General features: G+C 42.3%; 1 pseudogene; it reads left to right on the top strand.

Moving 5' to 3' along the window:
• The first annotated feature begins 2,359 nt into the window (after positions 1-2,359).
• On the top strand, positions 2,360-11,175 carry LOC119796685 (annotated as a pseudogene).
• The last annotated feature ends 253 nt before the right edge of the window (positions 11,176-11,428 follow it).

Below are 11,428 nucleotides of genomic sequence, written 5' to 3'. Positions count from 1 at the left end.
CAGTAAACTTGTAAATTGCACCATCTGGTGGAGGCTTTCAGTATAACAGCTACTGTGACTATAAAAAAAATCAGCTGCGACTCCATCCTGGAGAGAAATATCAGCTGTGCTGCTGCCATCAACACCTTTGTTTCTAGATGTTGGAGCTTGGCCTGTTTTCCAGTGTAGTCCTGTTTCTCTGACTGTGACTAACTGGATGTGCTCTCTTCATCCTCTGACATGGGAGCTGGCTCGGAGCTCGTCTGCCTGGCTGTGTGTTTCCTGGACGGGGCCGCCTGTGGAGCTGGTTGCCTTTTGTATCTATGCTTCTTTTTCTATGTCTGCTTCTGTCTCCTTGAACCCCAGTGGGCCTCAGCAGATGGCCGCTCACACTGAGCCTGGTTCTGCTGGAGGTTTCTTCCTGTTCAAAGGGAGTTTTTCCTCTCCACTGTCGCTACAAGCATGCTTAGTGTGAGGGATTGCTGAAGAGTCAATGAGTCGATGCAATCAGCTGGTTTTCCTTAGATAGAAAACTTTCAATCAATCTGACTGGATGATCTGGTGAACTGGAAAGTGACCTGAGATGACATGATGTGAATTGGAGCTATAGAAATAAATTTAATTAAATTAGATTTTTTTTCAGTTCTTTTTCTAACATTCCACCGCCATCAGACTGCTGATTGTTAAAAAAAGACAAAACAAAAAAGCAACAAACAAACCTAAATGTTGGAAAAACTATAAATAAAATCTCAGTCTTATGTTTACATTTGATCACATTACATTTGAAATATCACGAGAAATCTACTGAACTAAAGTTTGACAAAGTCATCCTTGAAGCTTCCAGTTTGTCTCTGATGATTCAGGTTAGATTTATGGATTCCAGGCAGAATAAATTCAGAACTAACATTTAGATAGGAGCATTAATGCAGTGAAACTTCCTTTAATCTGAATGACTGAATCACTTCAGGTTTCTCTGTAGCCCTGCAGCAGTTAGCAGACACACCTCTGTAGGAAAGAGTCTGAAATGAAGAGTTAAAAAATAAACAATAAAATCCTGTAAAGTGTTTTAACAATATAAAACTGGAGAATAAATAACCAACATCCAGCTATGGACATTTTTTCCAGTATATTGAAAATAGCATTAACATCAGAGATGTGCAGAATGACAGCAGCAGGTTATTTAACTGACTAAGGTAGAAACTGAGCAGAATCAGCATGAATGGAAGAACTGGTTGAGGTTACTGGGAACAGTGGTGGTTCTAGAGTCTTCCAGCTGCTGGGAGGAAGGATCTGTGATAACGCTCCCTGGTGCATTTAAGGTGCAGCAGTCTGTCACTGGAGGAGCTGTCCAGTTCAGCACCAGCTGAACCAGTATGGAGGGGGGGGATCTGTCTGTTTCCCACCTCCTGAGTCCAGAGGGCATCCAATCACAGCTGGCCTTCCTGATCAGCTGATCCAGCCTCTTCCTCTCAGCTACAGATGAGCCGCTGCTCCAACAGACAGCTCCATAGAAGACGGCTGATGCCACAACAGAGTCAGAGAAGGTTTCAGATGAACTCAGATGAACACCTTAGAAGAGTCCGATATCCGTTCCCTGGATGTTCACCGGTGTCAGTGGAGGGGATCTTCTTCTGCCAAAGTCCAACACCAGCTCCTTGGTTTTTCCTGCATGAATCAGAAGGTGGTTCTGCTGGAACCAGACCACCGAGTCCTGGGTCATCTCCACCTGTGATGAGGCCAACTATGGTAGAATGGTCAGAGAACTTCTGGAGGTGGCAGCGTGGGGAGTCTGCAGTGTGGAGCACTTATTTCAGAAATAATTCTGGAGGTTGGTCATTGTGAAAGTGGTACTAGTTATTAAAAGCACCATGTTCTGCTCGGGATTTAGCTCAAAGGACAGTTTCTGGATCATCAGAGGCTTCAAATAAAGAGATTCAGCTGCAGAGGAGAACCTTCAGGTCATCTTAGAAGGTCCGGTAAGCTTCCTGACCATCTCACAGGGTGGTGTTTGGACCGGAGCATGCTCCAGCTGGCTCGGTACTACAGCAGTGTTTAAATGTCTTCCTCTGTCCAAGGAAACCAACAGAGACAAACCAAACTCCTGCAGGAGTTTAAAGGATGAATCCTCCTCCTGGAGAAGAACGGAGAGCCTCCATGGGACCAATGTGGCGTCAGCAGTGATGCTTCCTGATCCGAACCATCGGTGGGCTTTCTTTCCTCCAGAGAAATGGACTTCCTCGCAGTTCTGCCCCATTAACTTTGCTGTGGATAAAGAATGAGATCCAGAAGCCCTTTGGAGATAATCTGGGGATTGTTTTGGAATGAAAAAGCACCGGGTCACAGGACTAGAGAGAGAACAACACAGCTGACTACCCTACTGATGCGATCAGACCCGCAGCATGATGCTGCCACCACCACCCAGTTCTTAGATGGAGGAACAGAAGCAGACAAACTGGGATCAACCCCTAAGATCGCCATCACCCAGGTTCTGGTCTAGAATCAGAGGATTCCAGACATGAGGAGAAACCCTGGAAACTGTTGCACTGATCTGAGCTTTTGAAACCCGCTGATCTGAGCAGCAGAAGCGTTTGTTCAGTTCTGCGGATCTGTCAGAGCTCATGTAACAAAGAGGATGTTTCTGCAGCCGGTCTCAGAGCAGGAACAGGAAGAACCGCCGTCCTGTCACTGCAGCTGTGACTCTGTGGTCAGGCTTCTCTGAAGCAGATTTTAGAAACGGTTGTTCCTCCTCGGAGCGTCGGAGCGCAGGAAGCCCGTCGAGTTCCTGGACTCTGGACTGCAGGTGAGAGCAGCTTCCTGAGCAGCTGGTGAGGAACAGAGGGAGGATTTATGAGCTGCATCACTCTCAGCTGATCAAACATGATCCAAGGGTTCAGATCTGAATGCTGATTGGTTCTGTACTCTGTCCCAGAGCTCTGCAGGCTTCCTGAAGGTCTGCAGAGCTCCTCTCGGCACTTTGCTGCGTTTAAACTCTGATTTATGCTTTTATTTGGATTTCTCTAAACTCTGATGGTGCAGAACTTCGTTCTGCTGAACTTCAGACCCGTCGGTCCTGATTCAGGGCAGCGCCACAGACAACAGGCGAGCTGCAGGTTCCTTCTCCAACATGACTCATCTGCTTTTTATGTCCTCGGACGGCGTGAAGCTGCTATGTCAGAGCTTCTTACAGTAAATGAGTTTCTGCTTCAACAGAACCCGATCTGGACTTTATAGATAAAATTCAGGATGGGAAATCGATCAGATGATGATGAGAACAGTTCTGGTCTGATTCTGAATAAAATAAAACCAACAAACCACAGAGGAAACCAGAGATTCAGCTGTTTTTTATAGCAGCGGATCTTAATTGAAAGGTTGAGAACATGATAAGCTATCCCTGAGCTCAACCATCACATCATATTCTGCTGAAGATTCTCCGTCATCCAATCAGAGTCATTCCAAAAAAGTTGAAAAACTTTATCGCTGCAGACAGCTTCTTCGCTCCTCTTCCTCATTTCTCTGTTTATTGGTACTTTTATGAGGTCATATTGCAGGAATTGTGTTTTTTTAAAATCAGATTTGAGGATAAATATCAACAAAAAACATGTAAATTGGATCCAGATAGACCAGTTCATCATACTGCATGGTAATCCGTCCTGTTCTCATCTATAATAACAGAAAGTGGTCAGAATCAAAACAAATTACAGACATGCTGGTGAAGATTCTCATTCATCAAGGTTAGAGTCATTCTATAAATGTTAAAAATCAATCCTCTGGACTTTGTTTCCAAGTTTGAAGACGTTTCTCTTCCATCCAGGAAGATTTTTCAATCCAAAATGTCAGAAATTGCGTTTAGTTCCAGGTTTTATCCAGCAGCCCAACAAAGCCTGGTTTTAGTTTAGAAAACATGCAAATAGAAACGGATGAACGGGCCCCCCCCTTTGGAATGGAGGTCGTTTGGCTTCTTTGTTTGCCTGCAATGCCCCATACCTGTCTATATCTCTGAAAGGGGGGTCGTTAGTGGGAATAGTTGGCCTGGCTGAATAGGTGAGGTCTTCTGTTCTCCTGTAAAGGGGTTGGAGCTGCGATGATGGCGGGAAGGAACTCTATCGCTGTATTGTAGCAATAGAGTGTTTAAGGTTGTTTTTTCTTTCTTAACATAGATGTCAGGAAGCGGTGTTTGTATGGAGGACCCAAACGCAGAGACCAGTAGGCAGAGGTGAATTAAAGTCTGTTTATTTAAGTTCACAGATCCAAGGGCAGGAATCAGAGTCCAATAGAAAACTACTAACGCACCTGAACCAAGGAGACATCAGGGGTAAACCAAAACTGGAAGCCAGGGAGAGACGAGGAACACAGACAGAAGTTAGACGAGATGTTTGACGAGGATCCAGCAAACAGGAACTGAAGAGGGAGGGCTTTTAAAGGGGACAGAGACAAAGAGAGGGCTGACGAGGGAATTGAAAACAGGTGCAGGCAGAACAGAAAAACAGAGCAAGGAAGGACACAAGAGGGCAGCAGAGGACAACAAATGGATAACCAAGAAAAACGGGAACAAACAGACCAAGACTCTGACAATAGATGGCTTCCTTCACGCCCCTTACAAACCACCTGTCTTCTTTGTCCAAAATGTGAACATTCTGGTCCTCCAAAGAATGACATTCTTTCAGAGACATAGACAGGTATGCGGCCTGAACGTAGCATAAGAGAGGAACCAAAGGTGTGACAGCTTCCAGTGAAGGATGACAGCTGTCAGCATCAGAGCGACCAAGCAGGACAGAGGTTGCTGCATGTAGCTGATCGACTGAATGTGTCTGAGCTTCTTTGGCGATCTTAAACTGCTTAAAGTTTCTATAAGGACAGACTTTTTACCATTTCTCTTCAAACAAGGAAGTTCAGTTATAATGTTGGTTAAATATTTCCAATCAATAGAGATGCGGATGTTAGATCCTGCAAGGATTACAGTTTTCTGTAATCTTTAATCTGCTGCAGATCTAGAGCCATGAGCCGCAGACGGGTTTCAGTCAAAGACCTGGGGGAGGCCGACTGCCAGGGCTGGCTGCAGCGCAGGAAGGACGGGCGCAGCTTCCTGGGAAGCAAATGGAAAAGGTACTGGTTCGTCCTGAAGAAGAGCTCCCTTTACTGGTACTGCAACAAAGAGGTGAGTTCATACTGGTTTAACTGGGAGGCTTTGATACGCCCCAGATTTATCAGCGGCGTTCACAGCTCAGAGGTTTCATTTCCTTCAACTGACTTTATCATAAGAAGCTGCAGAATTTACATTTATTTTTATAGCGCCGATTCACAACACATCATCTCAGAGACCATTTCTGTCCGACTGGTTAAGAAAACCCACCAACTGCACCCAGTCATTGACTTTAAAGTCATGCTCCACGGACGAGCCTGCAGTGACGACCTTCACTTGCATTTTATCGTCCACTCTTCAGCAATCCCTCACTCTAAGCATGCTTGTAGTGACAGTGGAGAGGAAAAACTCCCTTTGAACAGGAAGAAACCTCCAGCAGAACCAGGCTCAGTGTGAGTGGCCATCTGCTGAGGCCCACCGGGGTTCAAGGAGACAGAAGCAGACATAGAAAAAGAAGCATAGATACAAAAGGCAACCAGCTCCACAGGCGGCCCCGCCCAGGAAACACACAGCCAGGCAGACAAGCTCCGAGCCAGCTCCCATGTCAGAGGATGAAGAGAGCACATCCAGTTAGTCACAGTCAGAGAAACAGGACTACACTGGAAAACAGGCCAAGCTCCAACATCTAATAATAATTTAACTTTATTGATCTCACACTGGAGAAATTCACCTCTGAATTTGACCCATCCCCTTGGGGAGCAGTGGGCTGCCACTGTGTGGCGCCCGGGGAGTAGTGTGGGGTTAAGGGTCTTCGGGAGTGGGGCTTAAACAAGAACTTCTGGGCGTCAAGCGTAATGCCCTAACCCCTAGGCTGCCACTCCCCTCCCACCATAAACAAAGGTGTTGATGTCATAACCAAACAGGAACAGACCAGATGAAGCTACTATGAGAAAAAGCAGAGAGAGCAGAACGTTAGAGATTGAACTAACAGATTCTGCAGAGTGGGAGAATAGAGATAGAATGAAGCAGAATGATGAAAAAGGGGTCCCTATGTCCTCCAGCAGTCTAAGCCTATAGCAGCAGAACTATAGAGAGAGCTCAGGATAACCTAACTAGTTTGAATGAGGAAAGTAGAGCCAAGGAGAAACGTCTGCCCAGACTGCCTCACAGAGCAGAACCATCATAGAATGACATCATAGAACCAGTGACAGGGGAAGTTCTGCTTGTTGAACCTGATGGAACAAGTTAAACGGGTCAACCGGCTGCTATACAGAGAGCTTGGTCAGAAGATTGGGTGGAGTGCAGAAATATTCAACCTGCAGCTTCAACCACAGAGAATAAGAGAGAACAAGAAGTTGAAACATGCCAGTTTCTCTGCAACGGTCCAGATATATTTTAGCTTTCCAGGGAAATTTGTGGTTCTGTTGTTGCCTTACTGGTCGTGTCTTCAGGACTGAATGAGACAAATTCTCCTCATTAACAGCGTCTCTGTGTCCTGCAGGCAGAGAAGGCTGAAGGTTTTATCAACCTCACTGGTTTCATCATCGAGGAGGCCAAAGCATACAGGAAGAAACAGTATGACTCAGATCTCTGTGGTTAACACATCAAACTGAGACCCGACTGAGTGGAACCAGCAGCCTGTTGCTCACGGCGAGGCTTTTTTTCCTGTGTTTCAGTGTGATAACAGCCACTCACCCTCATTTGGTCACCATCTTCATCGCTGCAGACAGCTTCGCCGACATGAACAAGTATGCAGCCACTTCACCTCGTTTCTCTGTTTATTTATGAGGTCAGGAATGATGGTTTTTATCAGATTTGAGGAGACATAACAAAAACCAATTGTGGGAATAAAGTATTCCACTATTCACTCCAGTTAAATAAATAATTAAATTTTATTAAATTTTTGCAAAGAGCTTCATAATCAGCCCTGTTCTGATCTCACTGCAAAAAAATTAAATCTAAATAAGTCATATCTTCTTATAATAAGTGCATTTTTTCTCGAATTAAGGATGTAAGTGAGACACTTTGCCTATGGAACAACACAATTTACACTTAAAATAAGAAAAAACAATTGCATTGTCTTATTTCAAGTGCATTTTATCTAGATACCTTATTTTAAGAGTAAAAATACTCATTCCACACTGCAAAAATGATCTCAAAATGAGTAAAACTGTCTTAAATTAAGGCTATTTACCCTTAATTTGAGCAGGTAAATAAGATGATTTGCCAACGGAATGAGTATTTTTACTCTTAAAATGAGGTATCTAGATAAAACGCACTTCAAATAAGACAATGCAATTGTTTTATCTTATTTTAAGTGTAAATTGTCTTGTTCCATTGGCAAAGTGTCTCACTTACATCCTTAATCCAAGAACAAATGCACTTATTTTAAGGAAAAAATGACTTTTCTAGATTTTTATTTTTTCCAGTGCATGCTGGTGAAGATTATCAGTCGTCCAGGTCAGAGTCATTCTAAAAAAGTAAAAAAAAACAATCCACTGGACTTTGTTTCCAAGTTTGAGGACGTTTCGCTTCCCATCGATTACATTTTTTTTATTTCAAAATGTCAGAAACAGTTTGAGTAGCGCAGAGTAAAACCAGGCTTTGTTGGGCTGCTGGATAAAACCTGGAACTAAACGCTATTTCTGACTTTTTGCATTGAAAAATCTTCCTGGATGGAAGAGAAACGTCTTCAAACTTGGAAACAAAGTCCAGGGGATTGATTTTTATTTATTTTTGAACAAATTAGAGACACTTTGGTTAAACAGAAACATGTTATGAATAAACCTGAGAAAGAATCTGGCTCGTTATGGAATAGATGCAAACACTCCTCAGTCATACATTGTGAGGCCTTGCAGGTGAAACAGACTGAGTAAAAACATTTTTCATTGGATAAATAGCAAAACTCAATATATGAACTAAGAGGAATGTAAAGAAAGTTGCCAGAGGCTTCATGCATAGAAGAGTCTGTGGCTAAAAGTTGTTGCTAGGGAGATATATTTGAACTTGTGATGTATGACAGTATTCAGATTATGGAACCGAAAACAAGCGTTTCTTGTTGCGTGCAAAAAGAAATCTATTAAATAGAATTATGAAGAACAAAAAAAGGCTTTCAGAGGAACTTTTTTTCTTAGATTTTCTTTTTTTATAATTAGTTTTTCACATCGAATTTCTTCAAAACTTATTTTTTCTAAATTTATTTGTTTTTATAATTTTCAGATCAAATTTGTCCATTTTCTTTTTTAAATTGAAGGAATTAATTTTTGCTCACATCGAATATCATATATTTTTAAAGAGGAATTTGAAAAATAACGTTTGAAAGCAAAAATAAAATAAAATCTGAAAAAAAGTTATTTTTTTTTCAGTTTAAGTTTTATTAATTTCATTCTTTTCTATCAAAAATCTCATTCTTACCCAATCAAATGCTCGTTCTTGACCAATTAAAATGTAGTCGCTAACATCCAGCAGACCAATAGAAATGCATCTTTGCTCCTCCCTCCAGAGGAAAGCCCCGCCCCCACAGTGGGAGGAGAATCTGATCAGTAAAAGTTATTCAGATTAAAGTACTTCAAAAAGAATTTACAAAACCCATTCTCAAAGAGAAGAAAACATTTTGAAGTTTAAAAAAATGCTATTTAAAAAAAATATAAGAAGAAATAAAACTGAAAAATATTAATTTCAATAAACTAAATATGTGAAAAGAGCAGAATTACTGTTTTTTTCTGAAATTTCCATGACAATAATGGATCAAAATTCACTCCATATTCTAAGTTTCTGTCCTGAAAGCGGTGAACCTGTTCAATGAAGTCCGGCCAATCAGAAGTGTGGATAGCCGTATCCATGGTAACAGATGCAGGGAGGCTTCTCAGGGTTAGACAAACAGGAAGTGGGTCTGCAGCTCGGTGCAGTTCTGTCTGGCTCTGGTGGGACTGATGGAGCAGAACCGGGTCCAGATCCGCTGACGGCTGCTCTGACGTCTCTCCGTCTGCAGGTGGCTCAGCAGGCTGTGTGACGCGGCAGAACCCAACGCGCTGAAGGTCTGAACCTCCTCCTCTTCCTCGTTTCCCTCCCGCTCCTCCTCCTAACCCGTTTCTCCCTGCAGGGAGTTACAGCGAAGACAGCGACCAGGAAAATGACACACCTGAGCCCACCTGCCGGGACCTGGACCCAGAACCGGACCAAAGGGAACCAGAGGCCGCCACTGAACCCAGCTCCCCATCCTGCTGCAGAGACACAGAATCACAGCTCCATTCAGAGCGCTTTCCCTTCCTGTCCTCACAGACAGAGGAGGCCCCTCCTCCCAGCAGGTCCCAGTCCTCAGACAGCAGAACCAGAACACAATCCTCCAGCAGCAGCCTTCACCTGATGGTGGACCTCCCAGGACCGGGTGAAGCAGCCAGGAACCTCCAGCTCTGCGTCCTAGAGGAGGCAGAAGGTACCTACCTGCATTGCCCCCTGGTTACCATGACAACGACAGCTGCTTCCTCTCACGGTGCTCATCCTGCCTCCACAGAGGGGCCCTCAGATGAGATGGAGTCTCTCTACGAAGGCCTGAAGGCAGCCAGACTGTCTCCGATCGGACAGAGAGACTTCCGGGCCTCGTTTATCCGCCGGAGTCGCAACGAGAAGGTCAACGAGAAGCTGCACCTGCTGAGGATCCTCAGCAGCACCTTAAAGGTCAGGAACACCTGGAACTTTCCATCTGAGCCAAAAACATCAGATCAGAAACCACTCTGCTGCAGGCAGTGAAGGCAGCCGCCAATTAATCATATCTTCTTAATTTAAGATCGATTGCAGTTAAATTAGGATTTATTGAACTTCCCCTTTAATAAACTGTTTTGATTAATTTTATATATTGATTTTTGATCAAATGTATCCAGTTTGATTTCTGTTAAACTTTCTTCTGTGAGCTGAAATCAGGGTTTCCACAAATCATTTAAAATCATTCAAATTCACTAAAATTCATTGAATATTGTTTTTTAATTAAGGCCTGATATATATATATATATATTATATATATATATATATATATATATACACACATATGTATGTATATATGTGTATATGTATATATATATGTGTGTATATATACACATATATATACATATATATACACATATATATACATATATATACACATATATATATACACACACATATATACACATATATATATATACACACACATATATACACATATATATACACAAACATATATACACACATATATATACACATATATATACATATATATACACATATATATATACACACATATATATACACATATATATATACACACACATATATACACGTATATATACACAAACATATATACACACATATATATACATATATATATATATACAAACATATATAGACACATATATATACACAAACATATATACACACATATATAGACACATATATATACACAAACATATATACACACATATATATACACATATATATATACACATATATATATATAGACACATATATATATATATGTCTATATATATACACGTATATATATAGACACATATATATATATACACACACACACATATATATATATATATATATATATATATGTCTATATATATACACGTATATATATAGACACATATATATATATACACACACACACATATATATATATGTATATATATATATATATATATATATATATATGAGAGTCACAGGAACTTGTTTAGGGCATTAAAATGAATTGTAAAGGTATTAAAAAGTAACTCAATCCTGTATAAACCCTGCGAAATGCCCTTTAGTTTGGGTGGGGGCGTGTCTTGTTGTAGTGGGCGGGGCTTCCCTCCATCCTAGCCCATACACAGGAAGTGTAAACAGAAGAAATGTTGGTTGATGATCTGTAATTTGTGGATGTTGTTCAGGCGAAGGAGCTGGAGCTGCAGCTGATGGAGCAGATCATGGAGCAGCCGGACCTGCAGGCTCCGACCTACCGGCAGTGGAAAGAGTCCAACCAGATCCTCCTGGAGGACATCCTGCAGCCCAGCCGGCCAGCAGGGGGCGCCGCCAACCTCGGCCCAGAGACTTCAGATAATTAGCTGAAGGAGTCATACTGGAACAGAAGACCGGACTGAGCGAGTCCTTAAAGGATTCTCTCTCGCTCAGGTCCAGAACCGGATCCATCCGGTTCGTCCACAGGGACGGCCATGGACATCCTTCCCAGCGGCTGGGCCAGTAAACCTCACAGCCAGACCAGCAGGTTGTTACTGGTTGTTTCTTCCAGGAACGTCTCAGAAGTTCATTGGAAGGAAAAACCGCTTCAGGAAAAACTGAGAAATCAAGGTTCTGGATTCCAGGAAGCACGATTTCCAGTCCAGGATGTCC

This window comes from Cyprinodon tularosa, unplaced genomic scaffold (genome assembly GCF_016077235.1).
Source record: "Cyprinodon tularosa strain WSP-4 unplaced genomic scaffold, ASM1607723v1 ctg557, whole genome shotgun sequence".
In the NCBI taxonomy this organism is placed as follows: domain Eukaryota; kingdom Metazoa; phylum Chordata; class Actinopteri; order Cyprinodontiformes; family Cyprinodontidae; genus Cyprinodon; species Cyprinodon tularosa.
The sequence above is the reverse complement of the archived record's forward strand: the minus strand, read 5'-3'. Positions and strand labels throughout refer to the sequence as shown.